We start from the raw sequence: 12,318 nt of genomic DNA, 5'->3' as shown, positions 1-12,318 counted from the left end.
TCGCAGCGTTAGTAATGAAGATGAGATTTTAAGAAAGCAATACAGATTGTCTTGAGCAATCTATGAGCATCTAAAGTTAATTGACTGTCATTTCTACTTAGTAGATCTTTTCGTACATTAAATTTGATACTAAAACACAGATGAAAACAGGGCAATATTATGTTCTACAGTTGTTTAAGACTGTGTACAGTTGTTTCAGACTGTGTAACATCCATGTTGAAGGATTTAACATCCAGCGGTCGTTTTTGCTCACAAAATGTATTAAACATATAACAATTGTGTTGTCATTTTATTCAAAGTGGATATGTTTGGACCTAAGACTTAAAACATCCAACGCTCATTTTCATCATTTCTCAAACATGCCATTACTATGTCCGCTGCCCGGAGGGGTGCCACAGAGACTGTTGTGCAAACGCGCCCACACCCCACGGATCAACGACCCAACAGAGAATGCTGGTAGCTACTGGAATCTACTGAGGCCAGCCCCGCCCCTACACACCCGCCTCTTATTGGGACCTCATCAGGGGAGGTGTACAAGTAGGGCCTCCCAGTGAGAAGCGCGGGGCGGTGGGCAAAAATAAAGAGAAAGAAAATGTGGAACCAGGCGAGGCTGCATGATGGCGTAGGATGAAAAAGACGAGGAGGAGGAGGATGGCCAGGAGATGGAGGTGCCAGGGGCCGGGTCACCTCCTCCCCTCAAAACTTCTAGTTTTCTAGCATCTTCTGCGTCCCTTCCCTGTGTCTCTGCCCGTTTCATTACACACAAAGAATTATTCACATGTTGCCTGCCTAAATGCTTTTCTGTGTATTGTCCGTACCGTTACAATCGGCCATGGGCAAACAGCATGCAGACATGTCAGTCCTGTCCATCAGCCTTAGACAGTGTATCCAAAGTGTGCCAAGAAATTACTGCCCTGGGATGGGCCTTGAAGTCATTCTTCTTCTATGGTCAATATAGTAGTCACGTAGACTGAACATGCCTGATGCACTCCTGTGGTTTTCAGACCGCTGAGTGAGGTCTTGCTGCCCCTTGTGTCAGCCTCAACAGATGTTGCCTCACTTGAGAGCGGGGCCTGGCAGGCTGGCTTGCTGGCTGGCTGCGGTGACAGCTGGACAGCTGTTTCTTCCCAGAGACACAGTCTGTTTAATGTGTCTGTATGACGTTCCCTGGATGAGGGAAGCTGTCAAAACAAAAGCGAAGGGTGTAGCAATGTTTCTTTAGTGTCTCTAGAATCTCGCTTGTAATATCAAGTGTACTAAACAGAAACCAGGGGGAGCGAACGCCAGACAGACGAGGATGAGACGGCCACCGCTCCCGCCCGAAAAAGAAGCAAATACTTTAAGACATAACTGTGCATCCAAATGTGTCCCTTATTAAAGCAACTCCAACTGCCCGTATAACATCAGGGACCCTTTAAATATGAACCTCACATCTTCAGATCTGTATTCAGCCATTTTGTGTCTGAACATGTCGATACTGGGTCTCCCGGATGGTCTATGTCACTGCTACTCAGTACAGCTGCGCCATTGCAGCTAAGAGTTCCTATGATTCGACGTGGAAGGCCAGGATTGAGTTGCCTAGCCTCGTCACGCCCTAGCAACTCCTCATGTTTGCTGGGAACTTGCAAGCTCAATTGTGGTAGCTGACCGGAGGATGCGGTCTCCTCCAAGTGGGCAGGTTCTGGTGAATACTTCTTTAATGAGCATGCAGTGTCAAATGAAGCGAGAGGGCTTAGCGTGAGTCATGTTGAAGGCACACCTAGATCTCTGAGTCTCCCGAACTTGCTGAGGAGTTATAATTGCAAAATTGGACATTGTGAATTTGGTAGTGGAGAAAAATTGGGTAAAAACGAGAAAAAAAAAAAAAAAAATGTATTTGGCATTGTTTAAAAAACTTCAAATGGGGGGGGGGGGGTGATTTCAGAAGCATGCAGGATAATTGGCTGGGCATTAAAAGGTATCCTGGACTTTCTGGACATATCAATAGCTGGCAGGTTGAAAGTCTGTGTAAATTGAGGTCATGTTCAAATAATAAGCCTTCATACTCTAATTTAAATAAAGATATACCTGATCATGGAAAGACCAGCAGTAGAACTGGCATGAGGACATACACACCCCCTCCCAAAAAAAACAGAACTGACATGAGGACATACACACCCCCTCCCAAAAAATAAACAGAACTGACATGAGGACATACACACCCCCTCCCAAAAAATAAACAGAACTGACATGAGGACATACACACCCCCTCCCAAAAAATAAAACAGAACTGACATGAGGACACACACACACCCCCTCCCAAAATAAAACAGAACTGACATGAGGACACACACACCCCCTCCCAAAATAAAACAGAACTGACATGAGGACACACACACCCCCTCCCAAAATAAAACAGAACTGACATGAGGACATACACACCCCCTCCCAAAAAATAAAACAGAACTGACATGAGGACATACACTACCTCCTCCCAAAAAAAATAACAGAACTGACATGAGGACACACACACCCCCTCCAAAAAAAACAGAACTGACATGTCATAAAAAAGAGAAACATCTTAAGTTACCTGCTCAATCAACTGAGCACAAATCTAGGGTTGAACATCTTGAAGCAGTGCCAGTCATTTCTGCCAAAACCCTCATTTCCCCTAAGCAGAGCAGGCAATTCATTATGCCACAAAGGGTCAGCAATTCCTTCAACTCAATAAAAATGTTAATAAAACTAAGAGCTCACATAAAGGAGTCCTGATCCCCTCTGGTCTCTGAAGATGAAAGTGTGTGTGTGCGTGCACACGTGTGTGTGTGTGTGTGTGTGTGTGTTCAGAGGTTTAACTATACTTCTGGGGACCCAACAATAGTAAAACAATAAAAAATGTACCTTGTAGGGACATTTTACCCGCTCTTATAAGAAAACGTATATGTACGTTGGTATTCTGGCATTAGGGTTAGAATGTGGGTTAAGTTAGGGTTAGGTTCTGATGTTACCTTTTTGGGGTTCAAGTTAAGGGTTAGGGGTAGGTAGGCTGTTTATAAACCTTGCCAACAGAACGTGTCAGAGGCTTGATAACAACAGTAGCCCAGCTATCTGCCCTGCAGAACCAGGGCATTTAGCCAACAGTTCTGGTCAAACTCCACCAACTGCTCACCGCCAAGCAGATAATGCCTGAACGGATATGCGACAGCTGGCAGTTTGAACTTATATATAGGGAAAAGGATCAACACACAGCGAGCATGGTTGTTACGTCACTCTGTAATCTAGGAAAACCAATAGAGTTCCGACCTCAACACCCAAATCTCTAATTCCATATCCCCCACTCACCTAAATAAATGAAAAGACCCATTAGGCAGATTCAGAGGATGGTGGTGGCCTTATAATTATACATGACATCTCTGAGAGATAAAAAGTGATTACTCTCCATGCCACTCGGCCCGGGGTGGGGTGGGGGGGGGGGCGTACATTGCTTAGCAACCAACCAGTCATTATCCTTGGAAGTGGAGCGAGGTGACTGGCCATCCGTCTGACTCTGGTGGCTCTCGCCTGGGTCCCCTGCCCACCCCTCCCTGCCGTCTCCCCATCCCAATACAAAGAGAGATAAAGAACGCCGCAATCGCTCTTGACACACAAATAGGTTAACACAATAAAGCCGGCTTTGCCTGGCTCACTCGAGGGAGGAAAGCAATTCCAGCAGCAGACAGGAGGTAATAAAACAGGCACTAGGAGAGAGAGAGTGAGTGTGTGTGTGTTCATATGTGTCCTCATGCCAGTGTCTTGGTGTTGCTGTACGTGAGTGGAAGCAGCCATAGAGAAGGACCTGAGGGCCTAATATCACTAGGATTTCCAACCCTGTCTTGACTCAAGCAATAACACAAGAGAAGATGACTGAAATTCCTGGCCTTTCCTCCCCCACCCCCCCCCCCCCCCCACTCATTACAACCCCTGCGCACAGATCAGTCTCTATTTTGGTTAAAACTCAACAGGTCAAAGTGGATGAGTTTTATATGTGCACGCCGTGGTTTCCCCTCTCATGCCACTGTTCAGCCTACAACGTAAAATCTAAGTTTTGTAAAACCATGTAAGTTTTGTTTAATTGCGTTCAACGCTGAGCTGAAACCAACAGGTGTGGCTTCTCCAATTACCATGATTACCAGACGACTTTGTATTCTCCAGTCAGAGGAAATGTCATTACTTTGACAGTAACTCCATCAGAAATTGCTAACAGACACATTTTTATTACAGCTGCTAATGTTCACTGTGTCGTCGTCCCCCCGTAAAATAATCAATTTGCAATCATCAAGTACCCATTGTCACACACAGTCCCTAAGCCAGGCTAACCAACACAATGCCTATCATTTTGAATTTTACCTCATATCAGATATGGATTAGTGAAATTGCAGTCCGTAGCTTATTCCTGAATCGACAGCAATCTAATTAAACAAATTGAACCACAAGACATCCATACTGCTGAAGCCTCAGGCCCTACTGTAGGATAACGTACTGTAGGTCAAACACGTAGTGCCTCCAACCCCTCTTCATACTGGCAATATGTAAAAAGAAAAGAAAAAAACACAATTATCTAATAGCCAGAGCTACCTTATACATAACTGCAAAGTGTCAGTTAAAATGTTCTAATTTTCCTTAAAAACTTAATCAGTCATTAGGTAGGATTCCACTGACCCAGATTTATTCAAAAAATTTCACAAAAATATCTGTAATTTGTAATGGAAACAGTCATTGTAAGACACAGTGGATATAAATCCACTGTAAATGTGGAAAATATGATTTTATACATTTGATGGGATAGATTTTTCTTTATTGCGCGAAAGTATTATGGAAACTGTAAAATAAAGTATAATTACCAAATTATTTTTTAAGGTACTGAGCACTTGACATTATCATGTAAGCTAATTAAAGCTCCTCTCCACAATTAATTCTAAATGACTAGGCTACTGCTTGGAAATAAATCCATTTGGCCAATCCAAGTTCCAACTAAATGAAAAGTTTCTTTGCAAGCCAACAATTGTCTTCATTTTCTATAAGGAATTGCTTTGAATTGCTTTATATTCCAATTTAAAGTTTCACCATCATCACTACGTCTACATGAGTCAAAGCTACCTGGGCATGGATGGTAGCAATGAGAAGTCACATGAGAATGATAAAAAATACAGCAAATGTTGGTCAATTCTGCCATTCCATTCGTTTGGCGAAACGGCAAGTTAAAACACTTTAGCCACGGTTTTGTTATTACCTTTCGATATTTGGGGGAAAATGGGTTTTCAATGTGAGATGTAATTATGCCAACTGTTTTTATCGACACAAGACAGTTGAATGGAAACCCACTGTGGCAGGTAATTGTCACATCTTCTTTCTACAGAAACTTTGTAATGGTTGACAACAACAACAACAAGTTAATGGAAACCTAGGTAGTGACCCTGTTTATTCAAGCTGACAGCTTCGGCCAGGTAATTAAACAACTAGCGAAGCTGCAGTGCTGGCGATTGTCAACAGAGAACGAATGAAGAAAACATAAAGAGGAAAGGTCTTTATCCTGCTGATGTATTTCCTGCTTTTGCAGAAATAGAGCAAAGTCCTAAGGGAGGGCATCCAAACAAAATCCAGAAGAGACAGAGATTAGAATGATATGCAGTTCCTTGTTCCATTAAAGTTTGATCTTCCTCAATAGGCGAGGAGAATCAGATATCGCCCATTCAAGATTAAAGTACACCAGCATTGGGAGAAGATAGATTAATCAGACACGCGCACCAGATAAAAAAAACATCCCTAGCTGCTTCTGGCATGGAAACAAGTGGCAATAAAGAGTTTGGAAGATAATACAGAACATGCGCAAGCACAATAGTGAATCAAACAGCATCCAAGCCTCCACAACGAATCAAAGCATCCTTCATGCATAATTGCTGATAAGGCCATGATAAACATACCAGCTTATGGAGAAAGAAAATGCCTTAATCATATCCAGGGCCTCAACACTCTGAGGAGCAAGGGCCCCCCAGAGGTAAAAAGGTCAGTAAAGCTTCTTCAATGTACTACTGAGGTTAAGGGTGCTTCTCCCTCCTCTCCTCTCCTCTCTCCTCCCGTCTCCTCTCTCTGTCAGTCTTCTTAAGATCAATGTCATGACCAGGGTGATTTCACAGCAGCCAGTACTGTCAACCAGGACAAATCAATGTCACCATGAGGCAAGACCAGAAAGGCATTGTTTTTAAAGGAGAGCAAATGTGCTATTGGAAAGCTTGTCAGATTGGTTTCACCTCTCCCGTTCCCTCTTCTTGTGAACACCTCGGTCATCAGTTAAACGTAGCCATGTGCTGTGTTGTGGTCTCAACAGAAACCTAATAGGATTCACGTAAATCACCTCACTGGGGACAGTGACCATTAGACATGATTGGGTTGTGTATTAACTTCAACTGGTTATATTATCACTGAGTAGGAATAGATCATCTTAACTGGGCTTCATACTGTGGGATGTGCTGTAGGAAACTCTTCCAATGGTTCATCTCCATCCACATCAGAAAGGACAGTAAGAAGTACGTTTTTATACTACGATCGTTTTACAGGATACAATTTCATTAAAATTACATAGAAAGTAAATATCACTGACCTGGATGGCATATAAACTCAGTGACAAGGCTAGTAGAGCAGGCTAAGATAGGGTAGCAGGCTAGGCTAGGGGGGCAGGCTAGCCTAGGGGAGCTGCCTAGGCTAGGAGAGCAGGCTAAGCTAGAAGAGTAGGCTAGGCTAGGGGACAGGCTGGGCTAGGGGAGCAGGCTAAGCTAGGGGGGCTGGCTAGGCTAGGGGAGCAGGCTAGGCTAGGGGGGCAGGCTGGGCTAGGGGGGCTGGCTAGGCTAGGGGAGCAGGCTAGGCTAGGGGGGCAGGCTGGGCTAGGGGGGCAGCATGGGCTAGGAAGAGCAGGCTAGGCTAGGGGGGCAGGCTGGGCTAGGGGGGCAGGCTGGGCTAGGAAGAGCAGGCTAGGCTAGGGGGGCAGGCTGGGCTAGGGGACAGGCTAGGCTAGGAAGAGCAGGCTAGGCTAGGGGGGCAGGCTGGGCTAGGGGGGCAGGCTGGGCTAGGAAGAGCAGGCTAGGCTAGGGGGGCAGGCTGGGCTAGGGGACAGGCTAGGCTAGGGGGGCAGGCAAGGCTAGGCAAACAGGCTAGGCAAACAGGCTGGTCAAGGGAGCCATCTTAAGATAAAGTTCCACTGTTGTATGGTCTGAGGAAAAGGGCACTATCTGCCAAAATACCTGTTAAGATAGATCACCCCCTCATCCTCACATCCCAAAGCAAGGAAATCATGTCTGAAGAAGACTTCAAGGCACCGCAAAGATGATAGGGTTTTGAGGACAAAAACACCTCCACACAGAATCTACTGAAGACACTGCAATCAAGAAAGATATTGGGGTTGATATTAATTCAGACATTGGGTTTGATTCTGAGGGTGAAGATTAGGTTGATATTAATGCTGACATTGGGTTTGATTCTAAGGGTGAAGATGGGGTTGATATTAATGCTGACATTGGGTTTGATTCTGAGGGAGAAGATGGGATTGATATTAATGCTGACATTGGGTTTGATTCTGAGGGTGAAGATGGGGTTGATATTAATGCTGACAATGGGTTTGATTCTATGGGTGAAGATGGGGTTGATATTAATGCAGACATTGGGTTTGATTCTGAGGGTGAAGATGGGGTTGATATTAATGCTGACATTGGGTTTGATTCTGAGGGTGAAGACAGGGTTGATATTAATGCTGACATTGGGTTTGATTCTGAGGGTGAAGATGGGGTTGATATTAATGCTGACATTGGGTTTGATTCTGAGGGTGAAGATGGGGTTGATAATAATGCTGACATTGGGTTTAACTCTAAGGGTGAAGACGGGGTTGATATTAATGCTGACATTGGGTTTGATTCTGAGGGTGAAGATGGGGTTGATATCCTTGTTCTCAGCTAATAAAGTCACAGACTTTAGTTATGTTCAGTCTCCTCGTTTCATGTGACATCCATACAGCCTCTGATTAGCTCATTTTCTCCAACATATCAATGTCAACTCAACGTTTTAAAGGGTACTCCTAGGGGCCCTTGACAGAACCACTGAAATGTTGATGTTCATTGTGAAACGCCCCTACAGTGACTCGCCACTGCTGAGTGAGAGCGTGCTGCTGTTTCAGGTTCAGGACCACAGAGAGCGCACCCCAAGAAAAGCATGGCAAGTGCCAGAACATTCCGGAGGCAGCTAGCAGGGCCAGGCCTTTCCCTGCACAGCTGCCTCCCATCAGGACCAATTGGGGTGGCCATATTGACAGGGACAGGTGCTCCCAGAGGGTAAGCTCTGTATGTAGAGGACTAATGGACAGCATGTGTCTGTCCCACTTTAGACAACAGCTACGATGGATAGCGAGAGGAGCTGCCCGAGGAGCCCGAAGGCAAAAGACGGCGAGAGAGCCAGCGTGAACTGAGTACAACTGTGTTTGTTCTCCTTTCTTTTGGGTTTGCATTATTTGCCAATGATAAGTCCATAATGCTAGAATCACCCATAGACGTATATCATACAAGGCATGTTTGCAGTGGCTTTGCACCCACTGTAATAGTTTGGTTTTGTTGCCTCTGGGTCTGCACTAAGACAACCAAACCATAGTGGGATTAAAAAAAGGTTATTACACAGAGCAGGAAATTAAAGTAAAGCTATTAAGAAGATATTCATGAGCAAACCTTACTTATTCTCTCAAGGCTCAGTTTTAATAAGCAAAGATACAGTTTATTCACCTCAATGCTATCAATCAATCAAATTGAAGAAATTCTGTGCTGGAAATTGATAGTGTCTGGGTTTGCTGATTATATTACCTATATTTTAATATCTTGTCAAAATTAAAATCTGTCCTTCAACCTATAGTCTTTGCACATTAAAGGGCCAATCCATGTAAATTTAGGATATCCCTTTCTTTTACCGCTACATTCATGACAAACACCCACTGATTTCTTCATGAGCTTAGTTAAAATGCTGCATCCCAATTGGAACCCAGAATCTCAGCCTTTTTCACTTCAATGTTTGTAAATAACATCAATGTAAACAAACATTGTATAGCCTAAAAACATGGTTAGAACTGTGATTTTGATATTATGGATTTGGTGACAGTTCCCATAATTAGCCAATGAGTGTTGAGTGTGGATGGACAAATGTAATTATAATAGAATAAAATCCCAAATCTAAGTAAACTCCTCAGAACGGTTACACACACAGCTGTCCAATTCAGACATTTTCTTCACTAACTGATATTTTTGACCAATCGCTCATGATCTTTCGAAATCACATAATTTTCAGAGCTGATCTGATCGGTCAAAATACCAATTAGTAAAACACAGATCCGATTTGGGACGCCTGTGTTAACGCAGCCTATGAGTGATTATGTATTGGCAACAACAAAACAGCCCCCCAAAAAGAGGCAATTCACTGACCTAGATGTTACGCCATCCTACTAGCTCCAGGTGCTTGACCCATCCTCCCCAAACCTCAAGTGGAACCATCGTGTTGCGTTCGGACAAGCATCATGATGGGGAGACGATGTGTTTAGCTGAGGAGCAGCCGCACAGCTAATATGAGCAGAATTTGCTCAGCAGGTCGTAGACACAGAGTGGAGGAAGTAAATGAGGCGATCCTGCCCCCTCAGGTGAAGCCTCTGCCTCATACATCATCCAGTGTTTCATTCAATACCAGGAAACTGGCGCCATGCTATGCTATGGCAGGTGCCGCACAGGGCTGGCGACTCCAGGAGCATGCTTCTGGATGAGGCCCCATGTTAGATTATCAATGAGCAGGCTAGGGGACCAGGGTAAAGCGCCGTTATGTTCCACTGTGCAGACACAGAAACAACGCAGAGAAGGCATGGCCTGAAGTTGTCAAGGGATAAACGGCTGGCCAAAAACTGTGTGTGTGTGTTTGCATGCACATGTGCACACACTCAAATTGGTTAAGCTTTACAATATTTCAATGAGGACATTTTGGGAAAGTGAGTACCTTTTGGTCTGTAGGATTGGTTTAGGCTTGAAATATGGCTTATGTGTAATTAGTCTTAGAATTAGGGTAATGTTTAAGCATAAAGGTTTAAGTTTTGTGGTTAAGTTATGTTTAGGCATAAAAGCTGGGTTACTGAGTTTACGGTTAGGTTAAGGTAGGTAAGATTATTTTAAAATCTAAAATAGGATAGGGTTAGGACTTTTTTTTACTGTACAACATGTCCAGTCCTCACATTGATAGCAATTCGAGCATGTGTACCTCATGATGGTTCCCCATGTTGAACGCCCTTCTGTCCTATATTAAAATAAAACGTGTTCCTTCCAGTGATTCAACGTACTCGGTCGTAGCCTATTTACGGTAAAGCCTACACTGTAGAAGATGAATGTAGGCGTGGGTTACGACTCCAAGCACCACCTGAAAAGTTCTAAGGAATTATGCACTTCTGCTCGTTCCTTTGAAGAACAGGAGATCTGAGCTAACTTGATCAACGTAAGTGCATGTAATGAACTTACGTTTTTCACAGAAACGCGGAGCCTTTAACAAGTGAGGAAGAACAATATTAATTGCTGCTGAAACTATTTACCCACCGCATTAAGGATAATATGATGCATGGGGGGGCGCACAGAAAATAATTTCGCACCCTAATTCTGATCTGCCTGTGATTCATTGCCTAGTCTATATGAGCTTGGCTTGGGTAGAATAATACAATACCTAGACTTCTTTTCTCATGATTAAAAAATACTACGTTATAAATCAAGTAATTCTGAAACTGATAAAGGAAGGTTAGACTACACAAGAAAACATAGGTTGATAGCCTGTCTTACCCAAGACTCCTTAAAACATCTCCGCAGCCTTTCAATCCATCCTCATTCTATGTTCCTACAACATCATCCATCAATTGTGATACGCCGTGCATGCCTGCTTTTCTTCACTCCATCCATCAATTATTATATGCAGACATCTCGCCAAATGACCTCGGCAGCCATTAGATTGAAAACAAAACTCCCAAACTAAGCTTGCGATTAAAATATGGCTATCGTTTTGACACGTGAAGAGAAAGATTTTTACCATAAATTGTTTAGTAGTGCTGACTAGAATTCCATGCAGGACAGCTGGCGTTGAGGAGTCTGCTTCAGAGTGTTGCGGTCCAGAGATAAATCAGAAAGGTTTCATCCCGCTCTCCAAAATCCCAAAACCATCAGTCGTTGATAAAAAGCCGACAGTCTATTCTCTCGTTTTCAGTTCCATTAACATATTCTGACAATGAATCAGATTCCAATCTGGAAAACAAAATACTTAATATATTGCTTTTTCTGTTTGTTAACGTTGTAACGGATTCCTTTATTTTACTGGACAGAACGGTAAAACAACATGAAATAGCAGGTCCGCAAAATCCAGGAGCGTAGTGTGTCAATCTCTCCGGTGCACTTTGTTCACCTAACGTAGGCTATAGCATATACGCAACCTTTAGCCTTGCGAAACAAAGTACCCTGTCAAAATTATCCTTTATCGTCTCTTCGTTTCCCAGAGCATCTCCAAAAAGGTTAGTCACAAATCTGAATTGTCAATCCAAAAGAACTGATGAATGCGTATGATTCCTCAAAGCAATTACGCATAGGCAGTGGTTCGCTGATTTAGTCTGATCAACCGGGATTTGTCCTGTAGACAAAATGTTTCAACGTTGTCTATGACACCGAATAACCTAGAACCGCAAATTTCAAGGCTTTGTTTTAATACAAATACAGTTGTCAGAAATAAATTAGTAGGTGGTATTAAATCCTGGCGATGAAGCACCGTCTATACTTTCTCCAGCGATGTCTGGGCTACTGCCTCTCATAAACCTCGGTCCTCCCGATTACAGACTCGAAATTGCAAATGAGTTGACAAACGCCGTTCTAAACATTTCTTTATGTTGTTATTTTCTTTGATTTAAATACCAAGTGATATTGATAAGGTCCGAATATTATTCGCCTGTTTTAGGCAGCTCACTGCGCTTCGGGATGTAATCCTCTCCCAGTGCCAGGCTGCTGAAACTGACAATAACCCGGAACGATGCAGACTCTCACCGATCCTCAGACCGCCCACCAACCAATCATTGTACTTAGGGAATTGAAACGTTCCCACGGGTTAGCCAATCATTGGTAATTGAGGATTGTTACCACGGTGACGCTGTCAGCGTCTAGGCGTCATGTTTGAAAGCAGTATATTTGTCTGCGGAAAAAAATAAGTTAGTTACTACTCAACGAAATAAGTGGTTGCATAGAATTTAGAGATTCAGTTTGTCCAATTTAATTG

At 43.5% G+C, this 12,318-nt stretch overlaps 1 protein-coding gene across 3 annotated transcripts in view; it reads right to left on the bottom strand.

Moving 5' to 3' along the window:
• The window catches only part of fam222a (family with sequence similarity 222 member A), a 58,056-nt gene extending 46,016 nt beyond the window's left edge, over positions 1-12,040 (bottom strand). For 2 of the 3 annotated variants that reach the window (XM_010876755.5, XM_034296449.1), the window contains exon 1: positions 11,092-12,040. The gene's annotated coding sequence lies outside the window, so the exon portion shown is untranslated. Of the gene's footprint in view, positions 1-10,847; positions 10,996-11,091 lie in introns of those variants that run through there. The other variant, XM_010876760.5, reaches the window with a different exon arrangement.
• Positions 12,041-12,318: the final 278 nt, after the last annotated feature.

Source organism: Esox lucius, chromosome 13 (genome assembly GCF_011004845.1).
Source record: "Esox lucius isolate fEsoLuc1 chromosome 13, fEsoLuc1.pri, whole genome shotgun sequence".
In the NCBI taxonomy this organism is placed as follows: Eukaryota; Metazoa; Chordata; class Actinopteri; order Esociformes; family Esocidae; genus Esox; species Esox lucius.
The sequence above is the reverse complement of the archived record's forward strand: the minus strand, read 5'-3'. Positions and strand labels throughout refer to the sequence as shown.